Below are 15,762 nucleotides of genomic sequence, written 5' to 3'. Positions count from 1 at the left end.
AGAGGTTTTGCTTGAAAGACTTCAAAGGCTGCTGGGATGTATCTGCCCCCCTTCGTATAAAAGAAGCGAGACAGCATCTTAATACTTTGAGCTGCTTTTTCTTTGGCACATTTTTGATGGACATCCCAGGACCCGGTCGACTGGAAAACGATACCCAGATATTTGAAGGCTTTAACCTGTTCAATTGTCTAGTTATCCATCCTCCAGCTGTACTGGTCTTTAACATTAAAAGTGACATGAGTTGCTCATGAGGTCAAATTTTATATTTTCATGTTAAAGGCGGGAAGGTTTCAATTACTAATACAATCATGTAATCATGTACTGGTTTCAGAATTTGAATGTCATCAATTTACTGTGCTTTGAGCTACCTGGTATCTTAATATTTTTGTTATAAGTTTGTTTCTTATTGACTCTGTTGCATAGGTACCCTGGGTGATTTAGAAACCACTTGTTAAATGTTGATCAAAAGTAAAAATGTACAAATGTATGGGGAAAAGGAGTGTTGTCAAAAGGGATGGGATTTTAAATCCCATGTTCATACAAATGAGGAGAATATTCCTATTCTGACCATCGGCACACACACTGCCTTAAGAAGCGCCTTAAGCACCAACTCCCTGGTTGGAGTGTCCCGGGTTATGGGGAGACAATGCAGTAAATTGCCCCCCCCCCCCAGTGTGTGTGTGTGTGTGTGTGTTAAACACAGAAAATGGGGCCAAAGAACACTCCGGAAAATTACATAATTACCAAATATTGCATGGCATGCCAGCCCCCAGAGCATGAGCAAGAGTACCTGTGTCATTTAAACATATGACCTCTTATTGTTATCATAAAGGTGGTTCTGTAAATTTGACATACTTTTACAAGTAGCAGCAAAGGGAATTTGCAATATTTGCAGACCTGTGTTTTAAAACTTAAAGGGGCGTGCAAGTTAGATTTTATTATAAATCTCAGCTCAGTTTAAAATAAGGAATAGCACACTATTTGATACCAAAATTGATTTTTGCACTACCTTTCTTCTGATATATTTTTGAAATGCGTATAATTTTTATTTGTAAAAGGGATGAACAATTGTATGCAGAAGGTGAAGTAGTGGTCTGGGCTGGAGAAGGTAGGGGGAAGTAGAAAAGAAGGTGAGAGGTAGAGGGTAGAGAAGTGAGAATGTTGAAACAGGAGAAAAGTTGGGTAATGGGCTGTAAAGACGGTTGAGTGTTTATGCTGATTAGTATTAATGAAATTAATATATTAAGATGCTATTATTGAGAGAGAGTTTACTAAATATAGTAAAAGCTGAATTGCATAAAGGCTGTGTGTGACCAGCGACACACTTAGTCAAAGTCTTGCATGTGCTGTTAAAATGCACTCAGATTATTGGTTGAGGTTTTCATGAGTAAAAACCAGCTTTTAAAGAATTCTGAATTAAGAATTAAGAATATAATATATTATGGAGCAGCCCTCTTTTTGGCTGGCTGGACAGCTAACCATCCATAAATTAACAGCAAGAGTAGGGACCTGGAATATTGTTTGTGCTCTTTTTAGTATGTCCCTCCCATGAAAGACACTCCTTGGATATCTATTAATTGAAAATTGAGATGGCCCTTTTTGATTTCTAAGTGTACATGCCAGGAGAGGTCTTAGGCAAAATAACTTTTATTTCCCTGTTCACATTAGGAAGCGTGTTGGGGTGAATAGCAAGTGTGTGCATTGGGAAACTGGGACCTTAATTCATAAAGCAAATAATACCAAGCAAGCTTTGTCTTTCAGCAGAATACACTTAAGATGCAGTGTATACAAAGCTACAGTGATACAGTGTACAAAACTGGTGAACTTTTCTCTAGTGTAAGGTTTGTTTACACTCTCTGTAGCATACTGTTGTAAATAAAAATATGCCCTTTTCCCTTATGGGGTATCCAAGAGCCCATATAGAGTCCTTACATAGGTTCCCTATTGGTAGGAGAAAATAACAGAGGCCAACCAGAGAATATTGAGAAGCAAAGCAGCTAGTAAGCTTGATCTTTATTGATCTGTTGCAACAGGGTGCTCCCCTCACACGCAGGAGAGGAAGAGGACCCAGAACAATGCTGTGCAAGGGTTTATAAAGACTTTTGAAATTCCCATTCTGTAGATCAAGACCACCCCCAGAAACATTATGCATACATCACAGAAGGGGTGTAACCTCAGACCACCCCTCAGATACATCCCACCTACATCACAGAAATTTAAATGTTGTTTTTCTCTTGTCCTTGTTTATCTCCTGTCTGGCAGGTTACTTGATTGGATTTCCTGGGGAGCCTGGCCATTCTTTTGTAGTGGTAAAATACTTATTTCCTGGGCCAGGTCACAGGCTCACACCTTGTATCTTAAATGTGTCCTTAAGACAGGATTTGTGAGGAAAGAGACAATGGAGAGATTTTTCCATTTTGACCATGCAGAGAAACATTTGCTCAGTTTAGGAATCAAAATGGTTCCAGGTTGGCTTTCCTGTGCTGATCTATGTACATGTGGTTATGAATGTTGCCATATATCTAAGACCATAAAATTCCTATCACATTATCCCCCCTTTGGGGCTAGAATTTTTCTTAAAAATTTTTGCCCCACAAATAATAACATCGTATGTTGTAAATGGATGCCTTTGTATAAATATATCATATAAAAATACCATATGTTGCATTTTGTTACTAAATTACTTGTGGCATTCTAGCTCTTGGGAGAAACATTTTCTCAATAGTGGCTATGCTTTACATTTAGCAGGAAGGCTCACTAATGACTGAAAAATGCAGTTGGTGTTTTGTTCATCGCTATTTTTGTGTGTTTCTCAGGTGTCAAGCTAGCTCTTCTGTGGTCTCACACCGGCATAGTGCTACAGCAACACATCCTGTCTGTTGAATCCCCTCGGGGCTTTCATTTAACCATGTCGCCTGGCATTCACCATAGCTGCCACAGGTTTGGACATCTCATGAGAGAGAAGTCTTCGCCTTGGCCTTTCTATGGAATTTTATTATTTTATTGGCGTTGGTCTTGCACTCTAGGAAAGTTGCTCACTTGCACTTAAAGGACCAAAAAGCTAATTGCAGCCTGAATACACTTGCCCAATTGAAACTGAGTCCAATTATAATTTATCTTGCCCCATGGTTCTCAACTTATCAAAACAAACTGTTAAAAGAAAACCATTCTTAAAAAGGGCACTTGTCCAAATAAGTCAATTTAACTCTATAAGGGATCATTCCTGCTAAACCAAAGCATATCCACGTTCATGTATCTTAGAAGCTTCTCCTTGGTAAAATAAAAATTTGGTAGAGAAGAGTAAGCACACAATTTGGTTGTCCAATTGAGATGAAAAAAATGAGAGCAATTATGGGGAAAAAACCTTAAGATTCACTGTGTGCAATCTGGGGGAAAAACTATATGAAAATGATATGCAGATGTTAGCAAAATAAAATAAAATAAATAATGTGTTGGAGATATAAACAAAGTGAAGGAACCTAATTCCACGTATGGTGGACGTGTCCTCAAATAAATAAAACTTGAGACATGATCTACACCCATTTCCATTTGGCATTCCAATCAAAACATCCTAAATAATAATAAAGAGTGTTGCTTCAAAACTACCTGATAAAATATGGTTCCAAGAATAATACTTGGTTGTGGTTAGATTAATTTCACAGCTATACGGGAAATCCAAGATTAATAAATAAATACAGAACAATTTGCTACTTAAAGACAGTACTGAATCTGCAAGGGATACAGAGAAGTCATAGAAGGGATTCAAAATAGTTTTCTGGAATATTAAGAAAGTGACTGCAAAGAAAGGAAAAAAAGAGTAAAAACACAATTTCTTTCTGAGAACTTCGTGTATAAAAAAAACAACAAATCAGACAAGCAAATGTGATCAGTTGACTTAATCTAAATATAGCCTGATCTATCGAAAAGCATGTAATATATGAGAATCCTCCATGAAAAAACTTGGGGTGTAAGGAATAAGACATTAAACATAAAAACAATTACACACAAAAATAGCCCCCCCCCCTTTTGTGGAAATAACACACTGTCAGACACATTTCGACATTCCTACGTAATAACACATAATACAAAACAACTAAATATCAGTTGCATATCTTGAGTCAATTGTGATATTTTATGTATGTATCTTTTGAATCCTGAAGCAGTCTTGGGGTTCAAAAGTGACAAGATGTCCTTGCAATTCAACTCCTCCCCCCTTTGTCAGCCCCACTCCCCCGTCAGTCTATATCCTTTGAAAGAGATAGCTGTGGGCATTTTGAAAACTGGTGTCTGTTGTTGCAGGTCTTGTGATGGTGAAGAACTGAGTTGAGGGGTTGTTGCTGCTTTTTCATCATTGCACATCTGTAGAAGTGATATCCTGTAAGGGGCAGGGTTTTGGGGGGACTTAAAAGACAAAAGGAAGGATCAAAAGCCCCCTCCCCAAGTAAATCTCCTTGAGTTATTAGCTGCAAATAATAAAATCTTAGCATGTTAAGCATTTTACTCAATTTAATATTATTATCACATTTTCATATAATTACTGTTATTATCTGCTAAGTTTGTTTGTTTTCCTTCACTTAGTTTTTGTTGTTGTTTTTTTTTTCATGTTATTAAATAAAAATTACTCCACATAGAAGAAAGAGAACTGTAAAAAATACAACAAAGGTTAAAAAATAAAAAAGAAAGCAAAAAATTAGATTACCAGTCAGATGAAAACAGATTTTGACACAAAGACATCAGATTCAGAAAATAATTATTATTAAATAATACAAAGATATTATCAAAACCACACAGATTACTACTGGACTAAAAAATAATAATGGGAAAATAATGGAAAAAGGCTTAAAATTCAGCATGTGCTATCTGATAAGTAGAACTTGATGAAAATGACTTTCAACATGTGATGGACATGTCCCCAAAGTAAAACACACACACACACACAATGACCTATGAGGAACCCAAAATAAATAAATGCTAAGACACACAAATTTTTTATTTTATTTTTTAAACCTGAAGTAACCTGAAGTAACCTGTTTTGGCATTCTAACAACCCAATGAAAAACTGATTAATAAATGAAAAACAGATTATTTGTAACCTAAAAAATGTCAAAGCCACAAAGAGATAGAGGGAAATCAACTAATATAGCAGGGATTCAGACTTGTTTTGCTGAACAGAAAGAGAGTGACTGTTTGGCTTTAAGGGAAGAAAGACAAAAAGAAATACAAATGCAATTACTTTTTATAGAGTATTTAAATCACTGTTTGCATCCCCTCATTATCATTTGTGCTGTGGGAGAAAAGAAGGGACAAACACTTTGTTAATGGGGTTCACATATCCTGTTAAAAGGGAAAATTATTTCATGTGAGAAGTCAGTCAGGAAATGCTGTTCCTAAAATGCATAGGCATACACACACACACACACACAAAAACTGTTATAAAATTTAAATCCCATTGGGGTGGCAAACTACTCAAGAGATGAACTCACAGTGGGAGTGCTTTGATATTTACCTGTGAAAAGAATTTGGCATGTTAGATTTGAAACTTGACAACCTCTTGATTAAGTAGCCCTTGGAGCAAAAGACACATTAAGGGTGATTTCCCTCAATGGTTCCAAGTTTTACATAAGGAAATTTGGATAGGTTTCTCCCTGCAAGCACACGCTCTGCAAACCTCCTCTCCCCCCTTCTTTCCCCCTCCTTCCTTCCTCTCTCTTTCTCTCTCTCTTTTTTTTAGCCTCTGTGCATGTGCAGAGTTCATGTCTCAGCAAACCTTATATACTATTGAAAATGTTGAATCCTTTGGCTAAATTACCATTTGAATAAGGGAAGGGAAGGGTATGGAGTAGATTTTAAAAATAGGGTTAGATTTTTAAAACAAAAAAGAGAAACTCAGCAATTCAAGTATTCACCAAAGCTAGCAATTGCAGCCCAAACAAAGGGACTCCTTCCTTTATGTACAGGAAAGGGCTAATATTCCTCTGGCCATTCGCGGAACAATCTGCCACGCCCTTAAAACATCACGGCTTTCACCTCTCACCTTTAAAAAACAAAGAGCAAATCTGGGCTAAATTTCAACTCATCAGCCAAAAATTGGGAAAGTTGAAAGGGACCTGGGGTCATCTAGTCCAACCCTAAAATACAGGGTTCATAGCAAGATTTGTACTACCAGAAACACGCACATACTTATGTACACAGACACAACTGGGGAAGAGACCACAAGCCATGCGCCTATCACAAGCCATGCGCCTATCATGTACTAAGGAAGAGGAAAATAAAAGTACCCAACTTTATACAGCACCCTTTTAGCAGATCTTGAGATTAGTTTGAGTTTACTTCCTTAGACGTGCAAGTTCCTTTGTAGCACCCTGCTTGTGGTTAACGCTTAGCTGGAATGAAATATTCAACGCAGCAATAGAGAAATTAAAATAATAATTTATTTGTCAGACAAATAAATGAGAGGCACAGTGGTATATGGTTACCAAGCTCTGGCCTGGCCTCTTGCCATCCTGGCCAGCACTTATATTCCCTTAATCCAGCCCCCTTTGCTCCTCCTGTGGCTGCCTCTGTCCAATCAGCCTGGTTGAAATTCCTATTGGCTGTTTGGTAGAACCAATCACAAAAGATACACCCACAAAAGATACACCCACTTCCTTGCCCTTATAAGGGAGACAAAGAGCTATATATGTGACAAATAAGTAATAATATATCTTACATGGAATCTTAATTACCAGCTCACCTCTTGCCCTCCTTGCCCTATTGCCTTCTAAAACAAATGTTTAATCTTACATTTTTATGTTCAACAGATGTCAAGGATCTTGAGTTCACATCAACATTGAAAGATTTCCTTCATTTAAGGTTTCTAAACAAATGCCTGACAACTATATATCAAGAGTGCTTGGATGGCGTCTTCTGTCTAGCAGGGGGGCTAGACTGGTGGCTGACTTAATTTCAGGATAAATACAACTCTTACAACCATATGAAATAAGAATCTAGCATTCCTTAAATCCTTTGCATAATTACATTTAAGCCAATATATTTAAGCTAATATATTTCATTCACTTATCATAGGTAGCCTTTTAAAAGAATAAAGCCTTTGTAAAGTAAAAAGGAACTCAGTAAAAAACAGCTTTAAAAGATTTCCCAAAAATGCTCTCTTTTCTTCTAGCCAAGCCAGTTGCCTTTTTCACTGCTCTTGGCCTTTCAACCTTAGAAAGAAGATCTGGCTCATTTTACTGGGAGGCACATTGGTATTATTTTACTATTTACCCATTCTTAATTGTGTTTTTTCAGCCTTGGGGCAGCATATGTAATTCTCCCTTTTTATGACTTTGAGAATTGTTTTTCTACTATAAATCAATGGGGCCCCCTTGTCTTAGGAGAAAAACCTCTTGCCAAGGTTCTTTCTGCCTGGCATGAAACATTTGAAAATCCTTTTTTAAGCTCATTTTTAAATACAAGCCTTGATTGCAATATATAAGCTTTGATAAAAATGCAGGCTTATGATTAGGTGCCTCATTCCCCCCTTTCAAGCTCAAGGACCTTCATCCCAAATGTCCTTGATAGCTTGACCTTCATCATATTCCTGAGGTAAAGCTCTGTATAGGGCCATGATATGAGGTAGAGTTTCATTTGAAACCATCTTGCTAATTGTACTTCTAAAACATGAAATGATACATGGCATCATACACAAAACCATTACCACTACTGTCAAGAAAAACAAGCAAGACAATAGTATCCCTTTGAGTCCTGTGACATTAGGTAACCAATTGGTGAGCCATCCCATATCCCATCCTTCCCATGTTTGTACTGGGACATGTGCTATATTCTCCATCTTTGTGGCCAACACACGGATTGCCTCACCATTATCTGAAATGTTAAAGCAACAGGCATTCCCTGTCAAGTTCAAGACTCCACATAGGCCTCCCTGCCTGGCAAGTACATAATCCATTCCCATTTTCAGCTGCAAAATGGCGGCTCTACTTTCATCCAACTGTTGTGCAATAAGTCTCAAACTCTGGGCCGTTGCATTGGTTACAAGTTCCACTACTGCTTGCAATCGAATTATTCTGTTTAGATTATAAATAGGATCCCGTGCCCCTTGTATGAGCTCACCAGGATTCCAGGAGGCAGGATCATAATAGGCTATAATGCGCTCTGGCGGCCAATCATCAGTACCGCTCCAACTTTGGGTACTTCCTCCTGCTATATGAGAAATATCAGCATTCCTTCGTGTTCGCCTGGCCGAACTAGTGGGCATAATCCACATTGGTGGTAATACCCAACCCAAGAAACAAGTCCCACTCCATTTGGAAGGGAGCTTTTTGTATGCCCATTCTCCACATATCCACCACAACCATCGGGTCTGAGGTTTTTGGTACGTGGAGTACAGAAGGCGAAATACCAAAAGAGGTAGAGAGTTCACAGTGCAGTATGTTAGATTGCCTTTTTCTGTCACAGTTATGTTCCACACCACTTTCCATGCGTGAATAAAAGGAGGTGCACAGGGCAAGGTATTCCGAGTTCGATAGGTAGTACCGTGTGCCCAGGTATGACTATTCTTAATATAATCCCAAGTATAGTGACAATGAGAAGAGCCTATCATGGGAGAATCAGCTGCATCTGATGATTTATGTACACAGAATTCCCCTTGTACAGGTATAACTCGTAATGGTTTAGTTGAGTTCCATCCGGGGAAATTCTGTATTTCTGTTTGGTGTGGCATTTCGCTTACCATACCAATGGCATCTAATGGTATCGGTAATAAGGGCATACCTCCCTCTGAATCATCTGGCCCAAGAGAGCAAACAAGGCAATTGGTCCTATTTGCAACATTGGCTACCATTTCAGCTAAACCTACCCACATATTGTGGTCATGGCTGAATCCATATTTAGCCAATTTGGTCAGATTCAAGGACCCTTCCCCTTCCCAAGGGATCAGGATTAATAATAAAATCATGTTGATGTCTAGTATATGCATTCCTTCCACAAAAGATTACCTTATTGTGATAGCAAATAATTATTAGCCCCAATATAATTCCCCCAGTGACAGAAATGGGGAACCACCAAGACCAAAACATATATCCCGAGGATCCCCAATGAGTAATATCTCTGATAATTGTTCCACAAGGGGGCAGTCAATCAATTGTATTAGAGAATCTTTCCGTTCACAGTCGCTGGTTCAGACGCTCCTCAAGCTTCAGGCGTGCGCAGGTCAGCCAGCTTCCAGGTTGTGGCTGCAGCAGGCCGGTCGTCAAATGTTGCCCGTGACCTAGCCCGTTCCCGGTAGGGCTAGATACAGGGGTTTTTGGAGAGAGTTAGTTTTAAAGGATTAGAGGGGTCACCTTTGCACGTCCAACTGCCTTCGGACTTCTTCAAACGAGAGTGATGAATCCAGGGGGTCACCTCAGCTACCTTCACCGCTGTTGGAGTAGAGAGCAAGACGGTGTAAGGTCCACGCCACTTTGGTGCAAGTGGATCACGTTTCCACTCTTTCACCCATACGCTATCGCCAGCCTGGAACTGATGAATCGGCTCGGCAATGCTGCACGGCGTGCGTTCGAGGGCCCACCTGTTAAGAGAAACAAAAACACGGGAGAGAGATTGCACTTGTCCCTGTGTCACATGATCTCCTATTTGTTTAAGGTCAGCTGGAATATCCTGAACAAAGGAGGGCGGTCTCCCATACAGGAGCTCAAAAGGTGACAACTTAAGTCTTTTTGTGGGTGCACACCGAACACGAAACAGTGTTATGGGTAACACATCTACCCATCCCAATCCCGTTTCCTGGGTTAATTTTGCCAATTGGGTTTTCAGAGTCCGATTCATTCTTTCAGTTTTCCCTGAACTCTGAGGCCTATATGCTGCATGCAGTCTCCATTTTACTTGTAGGACTCGACATACATCTTGTACTACTTGATCAATGAACGCTGGCCCATTATCACTTCCAATGCATCTAGGTAATCCAAACCTTGGGATCAATTCAGTGAGGAGTCTCTTAGTTACCTCTCGTGCCTCTTCAGTTCGGGTGGGAAAAGCTTCAACCCATCCGGTAAGAGTATCTACAAACACAAGGAGATACTTGAATCCCTTAGAAGGGACCAGCTCTGTGAAGTCCACAATTAGACTTTCCATGGGGACATATCCCACATGTTGGATTCCAGGAGGTTGTACCGGTCCCTGCCTGGGATTGTTTTTAGCACAAAGAACACATTTCTGTGAAATGCAAGTTGCTAATTGTGATAGATTAATAATATACAACTTCCGACTGAGACTCTCTCTGGTTGCAGTACCGCCAAGGTGAGTAGATTCATGATAATTTCTTACAATTGTGCCTGCTAGATGATGAGGTACATAAATCCTATTGTCCGGCAGGATCATCCAACCGTCCTTCACAACCGCTCCTTCCTGTTCAGCCCACTTCCTCTCTTCTGGGGTATAGTGAGGTTTAACATCTTCTGGAACTACCTCTGGTATGAGGGCTGCTATAAATCCTCCCACAGGCTTTTGGGCTGCCTCTCGGGCTGCTTTGTCAGCAGCATGATTTCCTCTGGTTATTGGATCCCTTCCTCGTCCATGACCTTTGCAGTGCATTACAGCAATCTGTTCTGGAGCCCATACTGCTTCTAACAGGATTTCTACTTCAGGTCCATATTTCAAGGCCTTCCCGTGGGCTCCTATTAGACCTCTTTCTTTCCATAGAGCTCCATGTGCATGCAGGGTTAAGAAGGCATATTTAGAATCAGTATAGATGTTTGCCTTACATCCAGCTGCCAATTGCAGAGCTCTAGTTAAGCCTATAAGTTCAGCCTTTTGTGCTGATGTGCCAGCAGGCAAAGCTTCAGCTTCCACAACTTCCTCATTGGTGACCACAGCATATCCTGCTCGTCTGGCACCTTCATGCAGGTAACTGCTACCATCCGTATAATATACAACATCTGGATTTTTCAATGGTTCATCTTTCAGATCAGGTCTACTGGAATAAACTTCATCCATTATTTGGAGACAATCATGTGATTCTTCATCATCTACCTCTGGCAGAGGCAGCAGAGTCGCTGGATTGAGCATATTCACTACTCGTAGATGAATCCTGGGATTTTCACACAATAGGCCTTGGTATCTAGCCATCCTTGGGTTCGTTAACCAATAACTACCCTTATATTCCATGAGTGACAGAACAGCATGAGGTACATTCACATACATCGTCTGGCCGAAGGTAAATTTATCAGCTTCTTTGACAAGGCTTGCAGTGGCCGCTACTGCCCTTAGGCATGGAGGCCATCCTTTTGCTACTGAGTCCAATTGTTTAGACAAATAAGCTACTGGGCGGTTCCAACTTCCTAATCTCTGGGTCAGGACTGCCGCTGCAATCCCATTCTGTTCATGTACATACAGCTGAAAGGGTTTTTCCGAATTAGGCAATCCAAGGGCTGGGGCCTCCATAAGTCGTTGTTTGATAACTAAAAAGGCTTGTTTCTGCTCAGGTCCCCATACGAATGGGTCCTTTTCTGCACCTCGAGTGCTTTCATGTAAGGGCTTGGCCAGACTGCTGAAATCAGGTATCCATAGTCTACAAAACCCTGCTGTTCCCAGGAATCCTCTAAGTTGTTTCCTTGTGGTAGGTTCCTTGATAAGGCAAATAGCTTCTTTCCTCTCTGGTCTCAATGCTCGTTGTTGGTGTGAGATGTCAAAGCCCAAATATTTGACCTTTTCTAAACATAACTGTGCCTTTTTCTGGGAAACTCGGTAGCCAGCTTCCCAGAGCAAGTGGAGCAGTTCCTCTGTCCCTTCTTTACAGGTATCAAAATCCTTTGCCGCTAATATAAGGTCATCTACATATTGCAGAACCACCTTTTCTCCCGGTATTGAGGGGTAACTTGTTAGATCCCTCGCCAAGGCAGTGCCAAATAAAGTTGGGGAATTTTTAAAGCCCTGGGGCAATCTTGTCCAGGTTAGCTGGCCTTTTGTTCCTGTTAAAGGGTCTTCCCACTGGAAGGCAAATATAGGTTGGCTCTGTGGTGCCAGCCGGCAACAGAAGAATGCATCTTTCAAGTCCAATACAGTAAAAAATGTTGCTTCTGGTGGGATCAAACTCAACAAGGTATATGGGTTTGGTACATTTGGGTGCAAGGTCTCGATAGCCTGGTTTACGAGCCTCAAGTCCTGCACTGGCCTGTATTCATCTGTCCCAGGTTTTCGAACAGGCAAAAGGGGTGTGTTCCATTCTGATTGGCAAGGCTTAAGCAGACCATATTTTAATAGGCGGTCCAAATGTTTCTGGATGCCCTCTGCTGCTCGCCGGGGTAAGGGATATTGCTTTACAGATACAGGGGTAGCCATAGGTTTTAGGGTTACTACAATTGGAGCTATATTCTTAGCCATTCCTGGTGGGCTATTTTCGGCCCATACTCCTGGTGGCACCTGTAGAGTTCGGAGGAGCTTGTTTAATTCTGTATCCAATGTGGGTTGGACTTGCAGGGCTGACATTAGGCGCCATGATTGTTCCTTGGGTACTGAGAGGGTAATTATTCCTGCTGCTTTTGATGGCAGTTTCATTTCTGGACCTCGAGGAGTGAAGGTGATTTGGGCCTGCAATTTGGACAGCATATCTCTGCCTAAGAGAGGTATTGGACACTCAGGTATATACAAAAACTGATGGGTTAAACGATGTCCCCCAATCTGGCATTCCAAAGGTTGGAGGAAAGACCTCTTAGCTGACTGACCAGTGGCACTTTTAATGACTACACTTTTGGATGCCTTTTTCTGCAATAGTTCTGGGAGTACTGAGTATTCAGCCCCAGTATCAATCATAAAGTCTATTAAATGGCTCCCTAATTGAATCGTGACCGTGGGCTCCTGGAAGCCTAACTTTATGGAGTCCGGTCGTTCCTAGTCTTGAGTAAAATCCTCTTCTGCCAGTCCAATGAAATTGTCTCTACTCTGTCCTTGTCCTGGTCTCTGATATCTTCCATTTCGGATCATTCCCCGTCCCCGTCCCTGGTTTCTTGGGCCGGAGCCTGGGCCTGGGCCTGGGCCTGGGCCTGGGCCTGGGCCTGGGCCTGGGCCTGGGCCTGGGCCTGGGCCTGGGCCTGGGCCTGGGCCTGGGCCTGGGCCTGGGCCTGGGCGTACTTCTTCCAACCTCAGGGGTTCAGGACACTCCCGCTTCCAATGACCCTCCTTCTTGCAATTTGCACATTGATTCCTTCCCAGTGGTGGATTCCTTCCTCGCCCTCTCCCTCCATTTAAGGGGCGGTGGTCTTGCTTCACTGCTGTGGCTAGCATTACCATCTTTTCCTTCTGCCACTTCTTCTTCTCTTGCTTCTCAGCCTCATCCCTATTCCGATAAACTCGGCGTGCAATGGCCATAATTTGGCTCATCAGCATCCCTTCCCATCCTTCTGATTTCTGAATTTTCTTACGAATATCAGAAGCGCACTGGGCCACAAATGTAGCAGTAATCATTCTGCTGTTTTCAGGGGCTTCAGGGTCAAAAGGAGTCCATATACGATAGGCTTCTTGCAGCCTCTCTAAAAAGTCTCCTGGACTCTCATTTGGTTTCTGTTCTACTTCTGAGACTTTAGACATATTAGTGGGCTTCTGGCATGCCCTGCGGATACCTTGCACAAGTGTCTGGCGGTAGGTGGTAAGTCTGGCCAGGTGAATTCCATTGTTTGGATCCCAATTAGGATCTTCCAAGGGAAAGTTATCTTGGAGATGACGGTCAATATTAAAAATATTTCCCACTCTGGCCTGCTCACGCAAATATATCTGTGCCTTTTCAATTATGTCTCTCCTTTCCTCAGTGGTGAAAAGAGTATTTAGGAGCTGGCGACAATCTGTCCAAGTAGGGCTATGAGTATTTACTATTGAAGTCACCAAGTCCATCATAGCCTGAGGTTTTTCTGCAAAAGATGGGGTGTGTGTTTTCCAATTCATCAAATCTGTAGTTGTGAATGGAATATATTGCAGGGTCGAAGTTCGAGGTGGCCGTGGTCCGGGTTGCCCGTTAACCAGCGCAGGCTCCTCAAGTGCATCAAATACTCTTCTAAGAGGGGCTACTACGTGATCTTTCTCTTTGCTTTGCTCTAGGGGCCTCAAATCATAGGGGATGGTATTTGTCCCAAGGCGTTCTTTTAGCAGCTTTATACGCCTGGCTGTATTGCTTGCTGACCGATTAAGGTCTCCCTGTAACTTCTGTAATAATTCTCTAGGACTTGGATGTACAGGGGTTTGGGGTGGGCAATCAGTTGTTCCACTAAAGGAGACTGTAGATGCAGGTCTATTAGGAGTCACAGGTGGAATAACCACTTCTGCTTGGGCTTTATTATAGGACTCCAATGCCTCCTGAAGATATTTATCATAATCTATCAAGGAATCAAGCTCTGTGACTCCACTCCCATTATTCATTCCACTTTCTTGCCTTGGGGTTACAACTGGCGGAGTGTTTGAATTAAGCTCCCTTCGATGTGGAGCATAGGGTGGAGGTGGAAGCACCTCTTCCTCTGGTCCCTCAAAAATGGGTTTGAGTTTATTTGGCAAGATTCCTTTCCTAGCTTCAGCTTTTATAGCCAATAATTTGCATCGTTTGACTTTGCATTCCCTTATCCATGGAGGATTTTTATTTAATGTGCTCAGCCAGGAATCTATATATGGAAATTGTTCTGGGCACCCTCCAGTTTCTTTGGCGATATTAGACCAAAGTTTGCTTACTAAATTTATATCAAAAGTTCCCTGAGATGGCCATTCAGTATTTTGTTTTGGCCATTCTAGTTCACATAACGTTCTCAAGCGCTCTGGCGTCATTTTGACTCCATATGCCCCTGAGAAGGCTTTCTTAAAATTATTTAACATACACTCAAGAGGTGTATTTTCCCCCTTTGAACCCCCAACTCCCATTGTATGGCCCTGTGAAGTATCCACTCAGTCACTCGCACACACACTTCGTGAGTTTCCTTGCCCAGATGGAGTCGCCTCACTGGGAACCGAAGTACTACCCACTCCACACTCAGGTCAGCTACAGATTGCTCTGTACTTTCTCACACATACAATGCGCTGGATACTTCACCACACTCTACCTCCCAATCCTTCCCTTTCCCTACACCAGATCACCATCTGATGTACCCAACCACCTAGCGTACTCAGTTTCCCCTTACTGAGACGCAGAAGTTTGATCAAGACTTCTCTTCCTCCTAATTAATTGGAGGGCCAAAAATCCCTTTGTGCACTTACCCTTGGTTGGTTCCCTGTTTCCCCCGGTCCGTCGCCGCCAATGAGCAGGGTATCAGACAGACGAGTCTTCTGCGTTCCCCCTGGAAAAATTTACCAGTGCGCGCTTTGGGTAAGCAGTTGTCCTCTCTCTTGTACCCTGCCCAGTAGGGCGAAGGGGCTGCGTTCCAGCAGACCACTTATCCGAGTCACAGTGGCACCATAAAATGTAGCACCCTGCTTGTGGTTAACGCTTAGCTGGAATGAAATATTCAACGCAGCAATAGAGAAATTAAAATAATAATTTATTTGTCAGACAAATAAATGAGAGGCACAGTGGTATATGGTTACCAAGCTCTGGCCTGGCCTCTTGCCATCCTGGCCAGCACTTATATTCCCTTAATCCAGCCCCCTTTGCTCCTCCTGTGGCTGCCTCTGTCCAATCAGCCTGGTTGAAATTCCTATTGGCTGTTTGGTAGAACCAATCACAAAAGATACACCCACAAAAGATACACCCACTTCCTTGCCCTTATAAGGGAGACAAAGAGCTATATATGTGACAAA

The 15,762-nt window shown here is 41.9% G+C and overlaps 1 long non-coding RNA gene across 1 annotated transcript in view; it reads right to left on the bottom strand.

The window, feature by feature from the left end:
- Positions 1-992: 992 nt before the first annotated feature.
- The window catches only part of LOC310836005, a 125,879-nt gene continuing 111,109 nt past the window's right edge, over positions 993-15,762 (bottom strand). Inside the window, exon 3 of the long non-coding RNA XR_014559824.1 lies at positions 993-1,005. This is a non-coding gene — a long non-coding RNA (uncharacterized lncRNA). The remainder of the gene's footprint in view (positions 1,006-15,762) is intronic.

This window comes from Podarcis gaigeae, assembly GCF_964106915.1.
Source record: "Podarcis gaigeae genome assembly, chromosome: W".
In the NCBI taxonomy this organism is placed as follows: Eukaryota; Metazoa; Chordata; class Lepidosauria; order Squamata; family Lacertidae; genus Podarcis; species Podarcis gaigeae.
Note: the sequence above shows the minus strand (reverse complement) of the source record. Positions and strands in the feature narration are given on the sequence as shown.